Source organism: Myxine glutinosa, chromosome 4 (genome assembly GCF_964187855.1).
Source record: "Myxine glutinosa chromosome 4, kmMyxGlut1.1, whole genome shotgun sequence".
Classification (NCBI taxonomy): domain Eukaryota; kingdom Metazoa; phylum Chordata; class Myxini; order Myxiniformes; family Myxinidae; genus Myxine; species Myxine glutinosa.
In genome coordinates, this window is record NC_136264.1 from 169,948,671 (window position 1) to 169,972,707 (window position 24,037).

The following is a 24,037-nucleotide window of genomic DNA, read 5'->3' on the forward strand; positions in this document are numbered from 1 at the left end:
CCGAACAGTTACTCCCCGATTAAAACCCGATTCCACCCGACGTTGACCAGATCGCCCCACAGATATTCAATCGGGAAATCTCTAAAGCGACCGAAAGAGAATGAAAAAGAAGAAGAAGAAGAATACGGAGGAAGAACAGATTTTATTATACACACACAAGCAATGGATGGAAGAAGCAGTAACACAGCGAATCGTTAACTTACACTATTCATTTTTACTTAGCCCCAAGACAACGAGTAGGACAGGACGTTCACACTTACACAGGGGATATTGCAGGCAGGTAGGGCTTGAGATGGATTGCTTGAGAGGGAGGCAAGGTCGGGAGGCCGCAGTTCGCAATTCCTCGCGGTTTTGGCGGGAAACCCTTCGTCGTGTATCCGCTGCGGTAGACGTCACGCGCTGGTTCGGCACACCTGCTCCTCTTCTTGGGGTGGAGCCGTCTCCCTCCTTTCAGCGCGTCTCTCCAAAGCTGGTTTCCTTGCCGAGTACCTCTTCTCTTTGGCTTGGAGCGTTTCGCATCTCACCGCTTCTCTTGGCGCAGCCTCTTTGCTCATCTCCCAGGGTCATCTCATAAAGCAGTCCCTTACAGTCGCTTTTATCACCTCGGGCGAAATCAAGCCGCCGGCTCCGAGGGCACGCCTACCGGGTTGCTCACCGCGGTGTTGATTGGCTGTTAGGGCTGGTTCACTCCTTCCCTCTTATGACGAGGTGGAGACACGCCTTTCTTCCCCAAACCTACCTCGTGGCCAATGGTGGTTTGAAGAAAACCGCCCAAAATGCGGAAGGCAATTGGAAGGGAGGTTTTGGGGCAATTGGAAGGGCTTACGCTTATTTTGTTTGATACAATGCAAAGTCAATCTAGTGGGAAACACATATTTAGCCTACATGGAATAAGGAAATACACTATTTAAAAGATATATCGTGACCTGCGTGTAAGTTTCATGGAATTAACTAGGACGCCGACTGCGACCATTATTTACATTAACAGGGTGTTACCGTACTTTTGTAACGTTCACATTGTAACGTTTCCACATTCGTTACAATATATATATATATATATATATATATATATATATATATATATATATATATATATATATATATATGTGTGTGAAGAAACTGCGCTCCAACGCGAGTCGAAAGAATTGACGCGACCAAAGACGGAATTCGTCCGAGTTGCTTTATTGAAACAAAACAGCTCAGGTATTCTGACAAGCCCGTTTATCGGGCAGCAATATATATACACATTTATGTCGGGAAGTTTGCCCGGCAAAAGCTATACCGGGCATGCCCGGGTGTCAAGGGCGAGCCTTGGAAAGGCGAGTCTGGACCTGCCCGGGCGTGTTTGGCTGCGGCCTGGCAAGTCGAGGCTGGGCGTGCCCGGGCGCTCTGGACGAGCACTGGAAAGGCGAGAGCGGGCATGCCCGGCCGCTCTGGGCGAGCCCTGGAAAGGCGATAGCGGGCATGCCCGGACGCTCTGGGCGAGCCCTGGAAAGGCGATAGAGGGCATGCCCGGACGCTCTGGGCGAGCCCTGAAAAGGCGATAGCGGGCATGCCCGGACGCTCTGGGCGAGCCCTGGAAAGGCGAGAGTGGGCATGCCCGGGAAAGACGAGACCGGGCGTGCCCGGGAGGTTCGGGCGTGCCCGGGAACAGTGAGTCCGGGCATGCCCGGGAGAGGCGCGTCTGGCCGGTGCAAGGCGATTGTGTGCATCCAGCGGTAACCGCTACACACGCCCCTCCAGAATCGACCTGCACCGGCAGGGTCAATTTAAGGGGGGTCCGGATGACCCGGCCGAAGCGACCCCTGGAGGGTCGTGGGGAGGGGTCCGACGTGGTGGTGGGTGGTCGAGCGGGGGGAACTGTGGACGGGGGGCGGCCTCGCCGCGGAGGAAGGGCCAACCGTGGTGGTCGGTCGACGTCCATGTGTGCCGGTTTGAGGCGGTCCACAGAAATCCGGTCCGGCCGGCCGCCGAAGTCGACGATGAAAGACTTGTCGCCCCGTCGCAGGACCCGGAAGGGCCCGTCGTACGGCGGCCGGAGTGGCCCCCGGTGCACGTCATGACGCACAAAGACGTACTCCGCTGTGCGAAGCGCCGGGGGGACGTAGGACTGGGGGCCACTGTGGCGGGACGTCGGCACGGGGGCAAATCGTTGGGCGGCCTCCTGGAGGTCCGAGCGCTGGCGAGCGGCGGACCAGGGACTGGTAGCGTCGGGCACGAATTCGCCCGGGACGCGGAGCGGCTGGCCGTAGACGAGCTCAGCGGCGGACGCCTGGAGGTCTTCCTTGGGGGCCGTGCGAAGGCCCAAAAGGACCCACGGCAGCCGGTCGGCCCAACCGTCGTCCTGAAGGCCGGCCATGAGTGCGGCCTTCATGGAGCGGTGAAACCGCTCGCACAACCCGTTGGCTTGGGAGTGGTAGGCCGTGGTGCGGTGCAGCGTGACCCCCAACGAACGGGCGACCGCACCCCAAAGCTCAGACGTGAACTGTGGGCCGCGGTCGGACGAGATGTCCGCTGGTGCGCCGAAGCACGCGACCCAGGTGGCGATGAATGCCTGCGCCACGTCGGCAGTGGTGGTGGAGGCGAGGGGCACGGCCTCCGGCCACCTGGTGGTCCTGTCCACCATGGTGAGCAGGTGGGTGAACCCCCGCGAGGGGGGCAGGGGACCCACCAGGTCCACGTGGACGTGGTCGAAACACTGTTCAGGCACGGCGAAAGGTGCCAGCGGGGCCTGGGTGTGGCGGTGGACCTTGACCCGCTGGCAGGCCGTGCAGGCGATGGCCCAGTCGCGGATGTTTCGTCGAAGGCCGTGCCAGATGAAACGCGCCGACACCAGCTTCTGAGAAGCTTTCCGGCCCGGGTGAGAAAGGCCGTGGATGGAGGCGAAGATGCGGCGCTGCCAGGAAACGGGCACGATGGGGCGAGGCTGGCCCTGGGAGACGTCGCAGAGCAGGACGGTGCCCGCTAAGGGAATGTCGGCCAGGCGGAGGCCCGTGTCCGCCGCACGGAGTGCCTGCACCGAGGCGTCGGTAGTCTGGTCGGCCGCCATGAGCGCGAAGTCCATGCCGAGGTGGACCGCGTTCGCGCTGGCCCGAGAAAGACAGTCGGCCACGGCGTTGTCTTTGCCGGCGACGTGCCAGATTTCCGTGGTGAACTCCGACACGGCGGAGAGGTGGCGCTGCTGGCGGGCCGACCACGGCTCCGTGACCTTAGCCATTGCGTAGACCAACGGCTTGTGGTCGACGAAAGCCGTGAACTGGCGGCCCTCCAGGAGGTGTCGGAAATGGCGAACGGCCAGGAATAGCCCGAGCAGCTCGCGGTCGAACGTGCTGTAGTTTAACTCGTTCGGCCGGAGTTGCCGGCTGAAAAAAGCGAGTGGCTGCCAAACCCCGTCCACCCATTGCTCATGGACGGCGCCCACCGCGTAGTTGGAGGCGTCCGTAGTGAGGGCGATGGGCGCGTTGAGCACCGGGTGAGCCAGCAGCGTTGCGTCGGCGAGGGCCCGTTTGGCGCTGGTGAAGGCCGCGTCCATCGCCGTGGACCAAACAATGTCATGCTTGGCCGGCTTGCCCCGGAGGGCCTCGTAAAGGGGCCGCATGAGCTGAGCAGCGCCGGGCACGAATCGGTGATAAAAATTCACCATGCCGAGGAACTCTTGGAGGGCCTTGATGGAACGGGGACGCGGGAACGTGGTGATGGCCTCGACCTTGGTCGGCAGCGGCACGGCCCCGGTCTTGGTGATGCGGTGGCCCAAAAAGTCAACGGTCGTCGCGCCGAAGTGGCATTTGACCGGGTTGACAATTAAGCCGTGTTCGCTGAGGCGACCGAACAGTGTTCGGAGGTGGAGGAGGTGCTCGGCGCGGGACGTGCTGGCGACGAGGATATCGTCCAGATAGACGAAAAGAAACGGCAGGTCGCGCAGCACGCCGTCCATCAAGCGCTAGAACGCCTGGGCCGCGTTCTTGAGGCCAAACGGCATCCGCAAAAATTTGAACAGGCCGAATGGCGTGATGACGGCCGTCTTCGGGACGTCGGCCGCCCGGACAGGTACCTGGTGGTAGCCCCGTATCAGGTCAATTTTCGAAAAGATGACCCGTCCCGCCAAACGGGCGGAAAAGTCCTGAATATGCGGGATCGGGTACCTGTCGGGGGTGGTAGCGTCGTTGAGATGGCGGTAGTCGCCACACGGGCGCCATCCACCCCCCGGCTTTGGCACGATGTGCAGTGGCGAGGCCCACGCGCTATCGGAGCGCCGCACGATGCCGAGGTGCTCCAACGCGTCGAACTCGGCCTTCGCCACGGCGAGCTTGGCCGGGTCGAGGCGGCGGGCCCTGGCGTAGACCGGCGGGCCTGTAGTGGGTATGTGGTGCTCGATCCCGTGCCGCACCGCGACGGCCGAAAACGTCGGCCGCGTGAGGGCCGGGAATTCCGCGAGCAGGCGAGCGAACTCATTCGCTGCCGGGAGGGCGCACGCCAGTTCGGTCAGCGCGGAGCTGCTCATCGTGCACGCCAGGGAGCTGAAGGTCTCGGCGTTGACAAGGCGACGACGTTTGACGTCGACCAGCAGCCCGTACGCGCAGAGGAAGTCGGCGCCCAGCAAAGCCATGGGGACGCAGGCGGTCACAAAAGTCCATTGAAAACGCTGGCTGCCGAAGCAGAGGGTGACGACGTGTTGGCCGAAAGTGCGTATGGCCAAGCCATTAGCAGCAACCAAAGAGGGGCCGCAAACGGCGTCCCGCCTGTCCTGCTCGGAGGCGGGTATGACGCTCAGTTGGGCGCCGGTGTCACACAGGAAACGCCGCCCAGACGCTTTGTCCCGAATAAACAGCAAGTTGCCCGAGTGGCCGGCGCTCATGGCTGGGAATGAACGCCGGCCCGGCCGTTTCCCGACCTGCCGAAAGTGCACGGGGGCCGGCACGTCCGAGCCTTGTGTCCGAACCTGGCATGGTAATAACACCATGCCCGGTCAGGTGGAGGCCCCGGCCGTCGTGTTGGAAGCGGGCGGTGCGGCGTGGCGGCCGCCAGTTGCACCGGCAGTTCGGCCTCCAACCGCGCAGGGCGCTCGGGCGTCGTGGGCGTCGCCTCGGACGGCGGCGGGCTCCAGGTAACCGCGCCGATGTGCTGGCCCGCCGAGGAGATCTTATCGGCTTCCCTGGCGAGGGCGCGGGAATCCGTGATCGACGTGCCAGCCAGGGCGAGGCGTACCGGGTGAGGCAGCTGGCGAAGGAACAGCTCGCGGAACAGAAAATCCGGAGAGTGCTCACCGAGCAACGAGAGCATATAGTCCATGCGCTCGGACGGGCGCTTGTCGCCGAGCTCGGGCAGAGCGAGCAGGCGCCGTGCGCGTGCTGCCGGTGAGAGGGCGAAAGCGTCGAGGAGGAGTGTCTTCAGCGCGTCGTATTTGTCAGCAGCCGGCGGGTGCTCAAGGAGGCTCAAGGCGCGGGCCGCGGTGGCGGAACCGAGCGCCACCACAACATGGTGGAAGTGGGTGTTGTCCGCGGTGATGCCTCGCAGGGCGAACTGAGAGTCCGCCTGAGCGAACCAAACAGCCGCGTGAGCCTCCCAGAAGGTAGGCAGTTTAAGCGTCACTGCCGTATCCATGTCGGTAGGTCACCAATGAAGAAACTGCGCTCCAACGCGAGTCGAAAGAATTGACGCGACCAAAGACGGAATTCGTCCGAGTTGCTTTATTGAAACAAAACAGCTCAGGTATTCTGACAAGCCCGTTTATCGGGCAGCAATATATATACACATTTATGTCGGGAAGTTTGCCCGGCAAAAGCTATACCGGGCATGCCCGGGTGTCAAGGGCGAGCCTTGGAAAGGCGAGGCTGGGCGTGCCCGGGCGCTCTGGACGAGCACTGGAAAGGCGAGAGCGGGCATGCCCGGACGCTCTGGGCGAGCCCTGGAATGGCGATAGCGGGCATGCCTGGACGCTCTGGGCGAGCCCTGGAAAGGCGATAGCGGGCATGCCCGGACGCTCTGGGCGAGCCCTGAAAAGGCGATAGCGGGCATGCCCGGACGCTCTGGGCGAGCCCTGGAAAGGCGAGAGCGGGCATGCCCGGGAAAGACGAGACCGGGCGTGCCCGGGAGGTTCGGGCGTGCCCGGGAACAGTGAGTCCGGGCATGCCCGGGAGAGGCGCGTCTGGCCGTGTTCTGGCCGGTGCAAGGCGATTGTGTGCATCCAGCGGTAACCGCTACATGTGTGTGTATATATATATATATATATATATATATATATATATATATATATATATATATATATATATATATATATATATATATATATATGTATGTATATATATATATATATGTATATATATATATATATATATATATATATATATATACTGTATATGTACATATATGTATATATATATATATATATATATATATATATATATATATATACTGTATATGTACATATATGTATATGTATATATATATATATATATATATATATATATATATATATATATATATATATATATATATATACTGTATATGTACATATATGTATATATATATATATATATATGTATGTATGTATATATATATTGTAACGGTTTTGAGAAGTGGGTAACGAATTTGAGAAGTGTAACGGTTTTTAAGAAGTGTAACAATTTTGGAGGAAGTGTAACGAATGTAAAAAAGTATGGTTTTGTTATGTGTAAACACCCTCGTAATGTAAATAATGGTCGCAGCCGTCCTCCTAGTTAATTCCATGAAACTTACACGCAGGTCACGATATATCTTTTTAAATAGTGTATTTCCTTATTCCATGTAGGCTAAATATGTGTTTCCCACTAGCTTGACTTTGCATTGTATCAAACAAAATAAGCGTAGGCCCTTGCAATTTCCCCAAACATCTCCGCTCTCCAAAGTTCCTTTCAAAAGGGTGCGAGTTGTGTTCAATCCCGCAAGCCGCCATTGCCCATGTGCTAATCTCGGAGAAGAAAGGCGTGTCTCCACCTCGGCATGGAGGGGAGGAGTGAGCCAACCCCACTTGGCCAACCAGCACCGCGGTTAGCGACCCGGTGGGCGTGCCCTCGCAGCCGGCGGCTTGATTCCGCCCCGAGTTATAAAAGCGACTGTAAGGGACTGCTTTACCAGATGACTTGGAAGATGACCTGGGAGAGGAGCGAAGAGGCGGCACCAAGAGGAGCGGGGAGATGCGAAACGCTCCAAGCCAAAGAGGAGAGGTCCTCGGAAAGGAAACCAGCTTTGGAGAGACGCGCTGTAAGGAGGGAGACGGCTCCACCAGAAGGAGAGGAGTAGGTGTGCCCGAGCCAGCGCGTGACGTCTAAAGCATCGGCAGCGGATACGCGACGAAGGGTTTTCCCGCCAAAAACCGCGAGGAATTGAGAACTGCTGCCTCCGACCCTCCTCCCCCTCCAGCAATCCACCTAAAGCCCTACCTGCCTGCAATATCCCCCGAGTAAGTGTGAACGTCGTCTGTCCTACTCGTTGTCTTGGGGTTAAGTAAAATGAATAGTGTAAGTTAACGATTCGCTGTGTGACTGCTTCTTCCATCCATTGCTTGTGTGTGTATAATAAATCTGTTCTTCCTCCATACTCTTCTTCTTCTCTTTTCATTCTCTTTCGGTCACTTTAGAGGTTTCCCGATTGAATATCTGCGGTGCGATCTGGTCAACGTCGGGTGGAATCGGGTTCTAATCGGGGAGTAACTGTTCGGTCGCGGTTGGACCATCCGCTCGGCCCATCATAACATCTAAAACCGCGTCTGCAACAATATATATATATATATATATATATATATATATATATATATATATATATATATATATATATATATATGTTTATATATATATATATGTTTATATATATATATATGTTTATATATATATATATGTATATACATATATATATGTTTATATATATGTATATATATGTATATATATATATATGTTTATATATATATATATATATGTATATATATATATGTTTATATATATATATATATGTATATATATATATATATGTATGTATATATATATATGTTTATATATATATATATGTATATATATATATATGTATATATATATATGTATATATATATATTTGTATATATATATATATATGTATATATATATATATACAGACTTGGCATTTAATATGGAATTTTGTTTTTGTGGGGGTGAACTTACTTTTCAAGATGACTTAGAACCAAAAGTTCATTGGAATTATGTTGAAATTATTCTAGCTTTTGTTAATGTGACCTTTAAAACAAACAAAAACCACATTTGACATTTCGAAACAAATAAATTGATCCTTGAAAGTGATGTATCGATCTCAATTCACGGACAGTACTGTGTTAAACTTCTGTACGTTTTCCAGAAGTATCTCTTTATTTTGCACAGTGGCCAAAAAAAATTTCAACAAAAACAAAAGCTAAATTATGACTGGGATTACGGACAGTAAAATTACAGTTCAGTACTTCGTGTAAGTTGTGTAACCCCCACGAGCATTCAGGAGAGCACGTACACGTCGAGGCATGCTGTTTACGAGATTTGCCAAGGTTTGGACAGGAATCGCTTGCCATGTAGTCACAATAGCCTGCTACAATTCAGACACAGAGGTAGGCTGCTGGTCCAAGTTGTCGATTTGTCGCGTTAATTCTGCCCACAAGTTCTCTATCGGATTAATATCCGGGGACATGGCAGGCCACTTCATATGCTCTACACCACGGTCAGCAAGAAAGTGTTGGATCATGCGAGCACGATGAGGCCGTGCATTGTCATCTTGGAAGACAAAGTTTCCTCGAAAGGCTGCACGAGCAAGTGGAAGCAATGTTTCTTCCAGAATGACCCTGTACTTGAACTGGTTCAGGTTTCCATTCAGAACAACCAGGTCAGTTTTGCCCCCTGCATGAAAAGCAGCCCATACGGTCACCCCACCACCTCCAGCTTGGATTCTTGGCACTATACAATCTTCGTTGTGGGCTTCATGCACTTGTCTGCGCACTCGGACGCGGCCATCTTGACGATAGACCAGAAATCTAGACTAGTCACTGAAGGTCACGTGATTCCAGTTTCCTGGCTGCCATTGACGGTGCTCTCCGGCCCACTGCAATCGGCGCTGGCTGTGTTGTCTGGTCAGGCGTGGCTTTCTCAGGGAACGGCTGGCACGATAGCCTGCTTGAACCAGTCGTTGGTTCACTAGCCTTCTGGATACAGGCACATTTGTCAGTTGTTGCCACTCAGCCCTAAGCCGATTAGCTGACTTGGTACGGCCATTGCAGACTAACCGGTGCAGCTGGCGATCATCTCTCCTTGTGGTTGTGCGTGGACATCCTGGCCTCGGTATTGGAGTAGGTACACCCCTCTGAGCATTTCGTTTCAGGATCTTTGACACCTGACCTTGCGTGATGCCATACTGCCGAGCAATAGCACGCTGTTTCATGCCAGAATTTCGTAAAGCCACCACTCCATGACAAACAGCATTGTCATGTTGACGGACCATCTCCAGAGGAAGCGGCAAAACTTTTGTAGATGTGCAGCAGTTGTTTTCCACTAATACAGAACGCAACAACCCTTATATACCCGATTGTGAAGCCAATCGTCAAATGTACCTGTCCTTACATTTTGTCATGCCACCTGTGATATAATCCTGTTATTGACTTCTTGCTGCGAAAGACAATCAGTGACATGGTTCTTTCAACAAAGACATCACCGAAGCATAAAAGAAACTCACCAGATTGATATACTGAGTTCAGAAAGTAATCCGAAGTCAAGAAAAAAAAAATATTCCATATTAAATGCCAAGTCTGTATATATATATATATATATATATATATATATATAGATATATATATATATATATATAGATATATATATATATATATATATAAATTGTTGGTTCCGATTCATCGTAAAGACTTAAATATAATGCACTTCTTTCCCTTCAAATGTTTTTAATACTGTGCGTTTCCCGCCACACCTCGTCAAGTCACAGCAACCACTACTGTGCATATCATTTCATCCAGTCTGAGTGCAATCGATTTTTATGGCCATACCTACCCCAAAAATGCCTGATTTGGCATGAATAATGCCTCGAAGAAAGAAAATAATCCTGCTAAAACTTTCAGCTCGACTGGGCTTGAGCCAAACCAGGTTAAGTTTCTAAATACAGTTACCACGGTCGAGGATGAAGTGTATATGATATTATCGCAATCAAGAAGTTTTTTTTTCCCCAAACGGTTGCCTCCCTGGCAGGCCCGTTGTGTCATGTTGCTGCTCGGCTGCTTACATGCGGTGGAATGCCTCGCACACGTCCGTGTGATTAATGTATGAACTTTAAGAACCAATGATCAGGCATAACAAATGCTGCTGTTTCCGCTCACCATGTCACGAATGAAGCAATTTTGATTGGAGCCGTTACTCTTCATGCGAAGTGGTGCAGCTGATTAAACGTTTGTCATGCGGTGAGGAGGGCGGATTAATTAGCCAAAATTTGGTTGTTAAAATGATTGTCCAAGTATGGAACGCCTGACCCATGTTCTTCCTTGGGGAATCTAGGCTTTGCGTCTCTACGAGAGGGGTCGTTTGAGCGCTTGTGGTGTCGGAGACCTCGATCCTGTTTCAGAAGCCTTGGGCATGAACACACGTCCGTTAGGTTCGTTTTCAAACACACTCGTGCTGATTTGCTTCCCTGGAACCCTGCCTGGTGGTGTCAGTCATCCATCTTCTGAGTCGCTCTTGGCCTGACGGGCCAGATGAAAGGGAATTGTGGATGCGTCGATGCAAGAAGCACGAGTTTGATGCGTTAAAGGTCCGCAACTTCACCTCTCAAGTGCCATTCCGTTTCGACGAATACGGGAGAGGGAAACGACGGTGTGATGAATTGGACGCACCTGGGCTCAAAGCTACAGCTGATGAATCGGTTTGTGGTGTTTTGATTATAAATTCAACACAAACCGTCCTCCCTTTTTCTCTGAGTGTGCTTGGTGACTGTGGCTTGGAGGAGACCTGATGCTGATTGGTGCCAGCCAGAGGCCAAGTCTTCACGAAGTATGGTGGAGTGTGAAGGTTGAAAATGGAGGGTACGTGGCTACACACTGCACCTACAGATGGCTGCACTCCATCTGACTGGTCCCACCTGCTCATCCCCTCCCACCACCACCCCCAGGCAATGTGTGATGCGATCACCCAATGTAACTAAAATTTATGCAGATGCACCTGCTATGTACATGCCACTCACATGTTTCCTTGTTCCGACAGGATTAACCCACTAGGTTAAAATCTAGGTTAATCCTTGTTATAAAAATAACTTAGTAGTGAGTCTTTAGTGTAATCCAGAATTATCCAGAATCATTGGAATCTCCCGCGATGAAGCTAACTCCGAGGGCCTTTCACTCACTCACCGCAGGCAGGTTGGTGGTCTTTCTGTCTTCCACCAACTCCTCTCTGGCCTTGCTCCCCCAGCTCTATCTGTGCTCTGTCCCCCTAAATATTCCTGAAGGTCGCACAAGATCTTCCAGCAACCATCTTCTGGTGAAATTGCCAAAATCAAGACTCTCTGCTCACCTTCACTCCTTCATTCCTCTTTTCTCCCACCTCTGGAACAAACTCCCTCACTCTCTTCAATCCCACTCCTCCCTCCAGGTCTTTAAAACAGCTGTTCACCACCATCTCTTATCTTCCGCCATCCAAAACCTTGATCTTTTCTACCCCCGCTAATTCACCCCAGATCCACGTTTTTGAAATGCCAACTTCTTTCCTGGAAGTCCTAGCAGTGGCCATGTGTTTTATACCTCTCCCACCCCCCGCCTTCCCATGCCTCCTCCCCCCAAGCCCTCTCCCCCCAAGCCCTCTCCCCCCAAGCCCTCTCCCCCTCCCCCCCCCCCCCATAGGTCTCCCGATGTCCCTGCTCTCAAATGTTGTACTTGTGTGCTTCCCTCTCTCTCCCCATCTTGTCTCCCGCTCCCTTTATTGTATGTTTTGTGTGTCCGATTGTTTTCTTTGTGATTGATGTTAGCTCTTACACGAGCCTCGATCTTGTATACAAAAATAAATAAAAAATCATTGATTGGACAGATTTTCCCCGCCCTTTTGCTCCTTCCTAATTGGCCAGCCCTCTTATTAATCGAAGCCCTCTTTTTCAGGAAAGGTAGAAGCAGTCTGTGGTTCACTGAATGTTCTTTATGTGAATTGCGATGTTGATATTCACAGCATGTGCCCGAAGATTTTCTGCATAATATGTTTGTCAAATAGTCTCGTCTCTTCTCTCCGTTTGAAAACTCTCCTTTCCGAAAAAGACTTTTAGATATTCCGTGCTGTGTGATCGTCCGCACTGAGGATGAAATTGGCAGGAAATAGCCACCTTGGATGACAGCAACTTCTCTTTGTCTTATCAATTCTCAAGCTGTCTTCAACTCACACCTATATTTTGTGATGCAAGTATTACCTCCCTGAAATCAATGTGTGCATTTTTTTTTTTTTACATTTCTATATATTTTTTAACAGATCCCATTGTGGATCCAGTGAGATTTGATTTCGATTGCAACTGCCTCATTATAAAGGCTTCAGTGATGTCCAAAGCGGAACACCAGAGCTATTCAGCTCGACCCAGTAGGACATCTCAGCAATACTGCAGGTGGCATTTGTTAGATATTAATGGGACGAAACATGAAAGGTGACAGTTAAAGGCACGGGTCTTTTTTGCCTCGACAAGAGGCAACTTGACCTACCCCAACACTGGTGTGTTCTGAGGATCTTGAGAGTAGGCGTGTCTGCTCGAATGACCTTTTTTGCCTTTCATACAGTGGATCGACGACAGTTATTCATTTGAAAACCCAAAGTGCACAATAAAGTGAGTGATGCATTTGCCACCATATTTTATATCATTTTTTGGCTAAAAGGATAATACTGTAATGTATAAGTCATGGATTTGTCGCTAAGTACTGTTGAGGTTGTAAGGTTACCTACTAGGAGCTGTGCTTAAACAAAGAAAGTTAAGTCTTTGTATTTTCGGTTCCATTGTTCCTTCATTTTGGCTTGAATTCTGGAATTAATAGCTTTTACTCATGTTTATTTTTTAATATATTTTTTGACCCACTAGGGTTTTTAACCCACTAAATGTTTATTTTTAATAAACATGAGTATTTTGTAATCATAGTTTTACTGTGATCTGAGTTCCATATTCCCAATAAAATTATTATTCCATTTGGTATAATTCACTTGGCTATTCGAGCCCTTCCAGTCGCCTCTGCTATCGGAGAGAAAAAGTTTCGTCGAAAAATGTTGAGAGGTTATACGTGTGATGGCCTTTGTTGAGGGTGAACGTTATGTATCTTCACCCTCGGAAGGAGGCAAACCGATGTTTCAGGTTGTTGTTTCATATGCAGCCTGTAGCTGCTGGTTGCATCACTTTCTGGAAGTGCAGCTGTGCCGCTAATGCGGTGCCGGTTACCAGTAAGATGGTACTCATTCTGCCGACTTGAGAAAGATGACAGGCTGAGTCAACCCACCCACCTGCTGTTACTTAACGACATGACAGGGGCTCAAACTCAAGATCCTCAGATCTCAAGCCAGCCACCGTAACTGTTATGCCATCACCAGACTTTGTTTCAGGTGCAGGCCCTTGTTTAAAAAAAATAAAATTATATATATATATATTGCAACAGTCAAGGGTGCATCAAATCGTCAATTTTCACCCGATTGACCTGAAATTTTAAGAAAATGCATATTGGATCACATAATTGGTTCTCCAATCAAAAGTTATAAGCTGATTATTTTTTTAGATTGAAAGGTCAAAGGTCAAGGTTGCATAAGATCATCAATTTTCATGCAATTAACCTGAAATTTTACGAATTTGCATATTGGGTAACATAATTGGTTCACCAATCAAAAGCTGGAAGCTGATTGGTTTTTTTTCAGATCAAAAGGTCAAAGGTCAAGGTTGCATAAAATCGCCAATTTTCACCCGACTGACCTGAAATTTTCAGAATTTGCATATTGGGTCACATAATTAGTTCACCAATCAAACCCTGGAAGCTGATTTTTGTTTTTTAGATCAAAATAGGTCAAAATGGATAAATTTTTAAGTCAAAGGTCAAGGCTGCATAAAATCATCAATTTCCATTATGTATTGTTTTTAACTGTTTTCGTTATTTTTGAAAGAAAGAAGAAAACGTCTGAGTACAAACGACGAATACGCATTTCCAGATGCTTTCTAGTTGAGTTTTGTGTTGAAATCAACAATATAAGAGATTTGGCTACGTCGTACTTCAGTTTCAAAACTATCTAATTGAGTGTGACTTTGACTTCAGGAATCTCAAGGGCATCTAACGGGCCATCAGAGCCACTGGCACAGACATCAAATTATTTAATGCTCCAATTTTGCAAATGGCCTTATTTTGCAATGACCTATGCGGAACCTTCTCGAATTGTAACCACACCACAAATAACCGACTAACTTTCTTCTTTTTCGAGATACAATGAAAAACATAAATTACCCAGTTGTGTCTTTTGTGCATGAATTCCCTGCTTTTTGCCATATCAAATTCCAAGGTTAGATTGAGATGAGATAAATGTTATTCTATACTACTTGTATTTAATAAATTACGACTTGTAATCTCAACGTTCGTCCTGGCAGGATGGTGCACAGGTATCACATTTAGCTTTAAGTTGGGTAGACTGGGTTGAATTCCCGACAGGAACATGGAATGTCGAATTGTCTTACAGCCAGGATGTTGCAACAAAATGTCCACCGTCCCTTAGATGGTCGTTAATGGGGGATTCATCTGCAGGCATTAGCTGGTGGACGTAAAGTCCATTTCGACAAACAGGAGGTGAGTTATCACTGACACCCTGAACAAATTGCAAATTCCAGCTCTGGCTGCTCATCGGGAATGAAATGCAATACTTGCCCTGAGAGTGTTGTGGCTTTTTGTATTGAGGTAAATGTTTATGGGACGTTTCCCTTTATGCCACCACTGGGGGATGATGTTGTCCAGATTCAATAGTCAGCGAGGTTAAGTATGTCTCGCCCGGTGTTCTCCCTCGTCTGAGATCGGTTCATGTCTGGGCCAGGTTCAGGGTGTCATGGTGGTGGCACTGAACCTGAGAGACCAGGCTGCTACATCAGGGCCTCTGATTGGTTCCACAGTCATTCCTATGCTTGCACATGATTGGTGCGGAAATTCCCCAGTTCATCAGGCTCCTATTGGTGCTCCACTATCATGTGGTTATCAACCATCAGGCACATGGTATGCCCATAGGGGACGCGATTCGCTGCTGCCAATGGTTGCCTCATTTGAGTGTACCGGCATCGCCCCGAGGGAGGAGATGTGTGTATGAACCGATAATCTAGCAGGAGGAGCTATTATTCATTACCCCTACCACAGAAGGTGGATGGGGGTTACTTTTCATCACTGTCTGTTTATCTGTTTGTCCGTCTGTGAGCAAGATATTTCAAAAAGTTATGGACGGTTTCGGCCGAAACGTGGTGGACATATTGGGTTTTTGTCAAGCACAAATTGAATCGATTTTGGTGAAGATCTGGCTCCGGATCTGGCTCCGGAAGATACAATACGATAAAAAAATTTTTAAAGTGATTATTCACTATTTAGAGATAGGGCCAAACGTGGATGAGTTGGTTCGGTGAAAGGGAATTGTCATCTTCATCTACCATATAAAACACTGTCAATTTGTGTTTGTACAGATGTCTGTCCCCCTTTCATCAGGGTCGGTTTTATTGGCGAATCTTTTAAGATGATCACCACAGTCCATTTTTGAGGATAAAACAAACTCGAAAAACATTTTCTATAAAAGGTAATTATTTCTCTTGTATTGAGATTGTAGACGGTGGCTTGCAAACCGAGCCTCAAGGGCAGTGTACAGAAGGGTTTTTTTTTTTTTAACAAGAAAATACAAGGCGTGGGGAGGTGAAATTCACTGCACGTGATGTGCAACACACGCAGAGTAAAACCAGTATTCATAAATTTACATCTGTATGATGTCGAATAAAGAAGATACAAGTACACATGACACCGAGCCTCAAGGGTGGTGTACAGAAGGGTTTGTTTTTTTTTAACAAGAAAATACAAGGCGTGGGGAGGTGAAATTCACTGCACGTGATGTGCAACACACGCAGAGTAAAACCAGTATTCATAAATTTACATCTGTATGATGTCGAATAAAGAAGATACAAGTACACCTGACACCGAGCCTCAAGGGCAGTGTACAGAAGGTTTTTTGTTTTTTTTACAAGAAAATACAAGGCGTGGGGTAGTGAAATTCACTGCACATGATGTGCAACACACGCAGAGTAAAATCAGTATTCATAAATTTACATCTGTATGATGTCGAATAAATAAGATACAAGTACACCTGACACTAGGCCAAGGCTTCGATTTTTGGTATGCTCACGAGGCTGCACCATTGAATAAACTGTTCCAACCTGTCATATTTGACTGGCGTTTTAGTAGTAATCTGATCATTATCAGCACATTTAGAGACTGCTAAAGGCATACAGATAGGAAGGAGTATAACAGTTCACTTTAGACCACCTTGCATTGGTTAGTGTATTAATTGGCTAACCACACAACCTGTCTGTCTCTTTGGTATCGACCCTCACCTGGCAGACTGCGCTCATGACAATGTATGTATGTATGTACCGGTATGAAGAATTCCTTCGATCTGTACTGTACTTTAACCAAACAATTTGAGACAGGCAAGAATTAAAACACAAAACTCATACAACCAAAGCAGATAAACCGAACAACAATTTACCACCCATTCTTAAGACAAATTTATACATGCACCAAAAATAAATAAATAAAATGACAACAATTAATCGGCCTGTTTAATTCACTGACTGACCGATAAAATGGTGCTTAGGATCATCAGTCCAGAACCATTCATCATCGGGGTATAAATTCTTTAATTTCACAATTTCTCCGAGCAGCAGGGCCACAACCTTAAGTTATGTCTCTATTAGGGAGCTAGGAAATTCTCATGTACAAAAATGGTTTGTTCTTCTTCCACATTTTTAGGCCACTGCAGGATGTAGGCCTCGCTCGATCATCTTTTTGTTGAGTAGCATTTGTCATAATCTCCTTGATTGCCAGGTGTGGATTGGCAAAGATGTCAGATAAGGAATTTAGAATTTGTTTCAGGTGCTGCCAATAACTCACAGAGTCTGTCATGAAAGACATCGTCGGATATCTAATATCTACCAGGTAAAGTAAACAGATGGGATACTCGCCTTAATGTAGATCTTCCTGTGTACGGGATTACGGTAGGTTCGGGAGGGCTGAGTATTCATGCTTGGTTGGTTGACTCCAGATAAAAACTAAAGAAGGAGATTCTCACTATCAAGTTTAGCTTCAAGCTCTTCCATTTTATTATGTAAATTCTGGCACCACCATCCTTTCCACCTCCTCGACCAACTCTTTCCATCTACTCTCTCCTGTAACTACCATTGTCTACTTGTCCCACCAACCATTCCTCAGCATCAGGGCCGGCCCAAGATCAAATGACACTCCAGACAAGGGACAGCTTCGGCACCCCCTCTCCATTTGTTCAACTTTTTCAATACCTGATTAGGGGATAGTGAGAGCAGGCAGTGATGAAGGGGTATAGAGTGCCGGTAGTGGTGAGGTAGTGAGGACAGGCGGTGGTGAGGGGTATCAACGGTAAGCAGTGGTTGAGGTGGTAACGAGGGCAAGCAGTGTTTGAGGCGGTAGCGAGGGTCTTGATGTTTAAGATAACGAAGGGTAGTGACAAAATAAGTACAGAATAATTATTCGGCAGAATAGACAGTGATAGGACCAGGGACCATAACCGGAGACTAAGAAAAAAGAGAATTAAGATGGTAGTAAGGTAAGGATCTCTCACTCAGAGAGTAATGAATGCATGGTCGTTACTCATCCCATCGCAATCAATCTTGACAGGAAGCCTAAGGGTCACACAATGGATGTTGTAGCGATTTTATTTCCCCCAACCCCAAGGGGGATTTGTGCCTTGGATGAAATCCGTGTTGAGGTGTGTATCCGTATTAAGATAGCTTAACGTAGCATCTTCCAAGGCAGCTTTTAATACGTACCAAAGCATTAACAGCACAAATGATAATAGCATTTCCCTCGAAATGTATGGCAGCAGAAAGAGTAGAAAAGTTTAAATTGGAATTAGGCACCAAGAGGCTTGGAGACAGACGGGTACCGTACGTAGATATTGGCATGTCAGTATCTTGCGTATGCATGGGTGATTGTGCACCTATGAGAAGGTCTTGTCAAGGCATAGTGTGTAGATATGTTGTGTATTCTTCACCCCAAAACCGCCTTTTCCCATCCCCACAAAAATGTTTTCATTCTTTTAATTGTTTTAACACCTTGATGATATCCCTGTACCTGCTTCACTTTTGTCATCCCCACTTCCCCTATCTCCCTAATTAAATTGAGTCGTTGGCTTGACGGATTTATAAAAACTGTTGTTGGTGTAGCGCAGAAATGATGGGCCAAATCCGAATGGCATCTTCGTGGCATGCTCGCCCCAAGCCCGTTACCCCCGAGCCACTTCGGTACCCTGAGTCGCCTGCCCCTAAACCCGGCCCTGTACAGCATCCCTACTCTCCTCTAGTCTCGGAAAAAAATCCTCAATTCCCTCTTCAATTTCCACTGCATACTTTTCTGCTGCTTTCTGTTTAGTCGAATGCCATCATTTGTTAAAACACTCTCTTTGCCCAATAAAAGAATCCCAGTGCTTCACAGACCTAAATCCATTCCGCTCACACCATTCATACAACCACAGGTTAACATGTATCTTTACTTGTGTGTTCCCAACAACCACCCATTCTCAAGAGAATCCCAGAAATATTGCATGGGAACACCTTTCCCTCAATCAATAACCCAAAAATTCAGATCTTGCCCTCAAGTCCTCTGAATATATTATTCCCACATTATCCCTCCACCATTACCAGACAAAACCTCATCCAATAATCCATCAATATCCCTCACCTCAGCTCCTCTGAAATAACACAAAATCCTATTTTTTTCATTCACTGCCCAAAAACGGAGAGTCCACACACCAATAGCCTTATACCCAATTGCCTCATCTCCCTAGCCTCTCTTCCTCTCGTCAACACCCAATATCCACCACCGCTGCACCCACATCACCTGCACCAAAACCCTCAATCACACCCACAGAACCTATGTCGGTATCTGCACTCACAGCACCCCAAAGTTGACTGCACCAACTACAACCACACCACCATCACTCTCACTTGAAACACACCCAAATTATCTATTCTCACTGTAATATACCTAGTCACTTAATTGGAATACATAAGCACACTCTTCAATTATTTTGTATGTACTATGGCAACCAGTATCTGTGGCCATAATACAGTTAGCTCGCATCTGCTCTGAGTCTTGGAGGACGCTGGCTCAAGCGGCTTGAGCGCTATCCGTCACATGTAAATACAATAAAGCAATTCGATTTTAGTTTGGCAGACTTAGAGGTTTATGAGGAAGAAAATAAATGCTATAGTTTTGGCTGGGCTAATAGGAGAGCAAGCAGCAATGAACACTGGTTCAAACCTGGCAGAGTCATGCCAAATATTTTAAAATTTTGGGAGGAGGAAGGTGGGGATGGGATTGGGAGCTGTATGGACTGTGAGGGCCGTTATATATATTTTTTATTTGGTTCCTGGGCCACGAAATAAATTATACTAGATTTTTGCATCTATTGGTAAAAGGAGAAGTGTGTGTGTGTGTGTGTGTGTGTGTGTGTGTGTGTGTGTGTGTGTGTGTGTGTTTTTGTACGTGCTGCTTCCTTTCTTGAGGCTCAGCATTCAAAAAGACAGAGCATGGGCTGGCAACCCCAGCTCATGCTTTGGTGGGCCCAACGGCCTCATCTGCATCTTTTAAATGAAGTCAAATTAAAGTCCGAGTATGAATGATGTCACAGAAGGCTGCTTCAACCAATCTGAGTACCATTAAGGATGGAAATCGATTCCAAAGTGAGGAACTTACATGTTAATCTGTGCAATATTTTATTCTCTTATGACAGCTGAGTCGAAGCTTTTGCAAGTGCATAACAGTCTGAGTTGCAGTGAGTGCAATGGTGAGCCACACACAGTTATATGAGTTTTAACAACAGTGCTTATGGTGAAATGTCTGTAATATGAAATACATTTGTGGTGTCATGTGCAACCAAAATAACTTCATTATAAATCTCAGTGTATCTTAGGAACAGCCACTTGATTACTCTTTGAGCCACGGTTATGATGAACTATTTTGGTCTAATCACCTTTTCATTTCATAGAATCCATGTATTAATGCATTTTCATGTATTCATGTTTTTGGGGCATGTTTTGCGTCGAAATATTTTTTGTGCAAAGAGCCCCCAAAAATGTTAATCCGTCTCTGGTTGCGCTCTCTCATTTCCATCACTTGTAATGGCAACAAAGATTCTGGTTTGGCAAACTTTGAGGTTATGAGGTTGATTGGTGTTATATATTGGGCCGGGCTTACAGAAGGGCATTCAGCATTATATTAATGGTCAACTTTTAAAGAGAGAATTTGCAGAATACAGAGTAAATATATTCCAGTGAGTTGCAAAGTAAGAGGAAGGAAGAGACAAGAGAGTTCATAGAACACCTTACCCCACGCACTTTTGAGAAAAAGGTTTATTTTAAACTTTTTTGCTTTGTGTTTCTGGGCATGGTCTATGTTGTTATGAACTGCGATTTTGTCTGAATCGCGATATTCCACAACGATGTTGAGCGGCAGAGAGCGAGCGGCAATTTTGATTGGTCGAGATGGCATTAAATGGCATAATATTCTGTCCAAGTACTGCTAAACTGGATGTTTCTTTTGAAAGTGCCAACAAGGCGATTTGCGTTCACCCTGCCTGCGAAACACCAGGATGACATTGCATAGCTGGGCCAGAATTAAAGCCTAGACTAGACAGCTTAGAGGCGAGTGTGCGTACCCCCAGAGCCTCTTGACCATCCTGCGAGCCGAGGGATCAGATGACGGACTATTTATAAAAATCCAAATTAATTAAAGATGTTAAGCATGGGTTTAATAAAAAGAGATTGTTTGTACCAATTTTTTGGGAATATTCTGAGTGAGTTACTGATTGGTTTTAGAAGAGAGTGCAGTTTATGTAACGCAACTAGACGTCCAGAAGGCATTTGCTCAGGTATCATATAGAAGACAATTAGCTACGGTTGGTGCTTGTTGTGGATTCATCGATGGAGTTGTAAACCAGATTGAGAAATCACTTTGCGAGAGGAAGAAAAGAGTGGCCGTCTGTTGGAGGATGTCAACTTGAGAAGTTGTAAGTCGTTGGGTACCTCACAGTACTTGTGCTGCTGTTGTTTGTTATTTAGATCAATGATTTAAAGAGTAGAGTTCAGAGTAGACTTTAAAATATTGCAGATGAAACGAAGCTTTGTAGAGGTAGAGAGGGTGGGATGATCAGATTCAGGAAAGCCAAAATACACTCATAGCATGGGCAAAAGATTGTCAGATGCCATTCAATATTCGTATTGCCAAGAATAATACAACAAGAAGACGTCATGCGGAGCACGATACTTGCAAAATATGCCCCAAACCCCTCCCCAAGAAAAAAATATTCCATTGATACAGCAAATTGTCCATTTCATCAAGATTAAAATTGACAATCTTGATCAAAGCTCGGATCAATAGGAAGAAAAGTGACGATTTTACAGATGAAAAATTATGATTTTAGAAGGTTGACCTTGAGTTGACCTTTGACCTTTTGACCTCAAAAATAGTTAGTTTCCCTATTGAGTGACCAGATATGCAAGTCCTCTTCAAAGTTCAAGTCAATTGGATGAAAATTGAGGATTTTAGAAATTTGGCCTATGTTGACCTTTTGGCCTATGTTGAACTCAAAGATACTTGGTGGTTGAATTCAGTGACCAGATGTGCAAGTCCTTTTCAAATTTCAAGTCAATTGGATGAAAATTGAGGATTTTAGAAATTTGGCCTTTATTGACCTTTTGGCCTATGTTGACCTCAAAGATACTTGGTGGTTGAATTCAGTGACCAGATATGCAAGTCCTCTTCAAATTTCAAGTCAATCGGATGAAAATTGAGGATTTTAGAAATTTGGCCGATGTTGACCTCAAACATACTTGGCGGTTGAATTCAGTGATGAGATATGCAAGTTCTCTTCAAATTTCAAGTCAATTAGATGAAAATTGAGGATTTTAGAAATTTGGCCTATGTTGACCTCAAAAATACTTGGTGGTTGAATTCAGTGACCAGATATGCAAGTCCTCTTCAAATTTCAAGTCAATTGGATGAAAATTGAGGATTTTAGAAATGTGGCCTGTGTTGACCTTTTGGCCCATATTTACCTCAAATATACTTGGTGGTTGAATTCAGTGACCAGATATGCAAGTCCTCTTCAAATTTCAAGTCAATCAGATGAAAATTGAGGATTTTAGAAATTTGGCCTATGTTGACCTTTTGGCCTATGTTGACCTTTTGGCCTATGTTGACCTCAAGAATACTTGGTGGTTGAATTCAGTGACCAGATCTGCAAGTCCTCTTCAAATTTCAAGTCAATTGGATGAAAAGTGAGGATTTTAGAAATTTGGCCTATGTTGACCTTTTGGCCTATGTTGACCTCAAAAATACTTGGTGGTTGAGTTTAGTGACCAGATATGCAAGTCCTCTTCAAATTTCAAGTCAATCGGATGAAAATTGAGGATTTTAGAAATTTGGCCTATGTTGACCGCAAAAATACTTGGCGGTTGAATTCAGTGATGAGATATGCAAGTTCTCTTCAAATTTCAAGTCAATTAGATGAAAATTGAGGATTTTAGAAATTTGGCCTATGTTGACCTCAAAAATACTTGGTGGTTGAATTCAGTGACCAGATATGCAAGTCCTCTTCAAATTTCAAGTCAATTGGATGAAAATTGAGGATTTTAGAAATGTGGCCTGTGTTGACCTTTTGGCCCATATTTACCTCAAATATACTTGGTGGTTGAATTCAGTGACCAGATATGCGAGTCCTCTTCAAATTTCAAGTCAATCAGATGAAAATTGAGGATTTTAGAAATTTGGCCTATGTTGACCTTTTGGCCTATGTTGACCTTTTGGCCTATGTTGCCCTTTTGGCCTATGTTGACCTCAATAATACTTGGTGGTTGAATTCAGTGACCAGATATGCAAGTCCTCTTCAAATTTCAAGTCAATTGGATGAAAAGTGAGGATTTTAGAAATTTGGCCTATGTTGACCTTTTGGCCTATGTTGACCTCAAAAATACTAGGTGGTTGAGTTTAGTGACCAGATATGCAAGTCCTCTTCAAATTTCAAGTCAATCGGATGAAAAGTGAGGATTTTAGAAATTTGGCCTATGTTGACCTTTTGGCCTATGTTGACCTCAAAAATACTTGGTGGTTGAATTCAGTGACCAGATATGCAAGTCCTCTTCAAATTTCAAGTCAATTGGATGAAAATTGAGGATTTTAGAAATTTGGCCTATGTTGACCTTTTGGCCTATGTTGACCTCAAAAATACTTGGTGGTTGAATTCAGTGACCAGATATGCAAGTCCTCTTCAAATTTCAAGTCAATTGGATGAAAATTGAGGATTTTAGAAATGTGGCCTGTGTTGACCTTTTGGCCTATGTTGACCTTTTGGCCTATGTTGACCTTTTGGCCTATGTTGACCTCAAGAATACTTGGTGGTTGAATTCAGTGACCAGATATGCAAGTCCTCTTCAAATTTCAAGTCAATTGGATGAAAAGTGAGGATTTTAGAAATTTGGCCTATGTTGACCTTTTGGCCTATGTTGACCTCAAAAATACTTGGTGGTTGAGTTTAGTGACCAGATATGCAAGTCCTCTTCAAATTTCAAGTCAATCGGATGAAAATTGAGGATTTTAGAAATTTAGCAAAGTTGGTGACCTTTGGCCTATGTTGACCTTTTGACCCCAAAAACAATAGGCTTCTTGCTTTTGACCATCTCTACCATTTGGTGAAGTTTCGTGAAGATCGGTTGAAAATTGTGACGTGTAGGCCGGTGA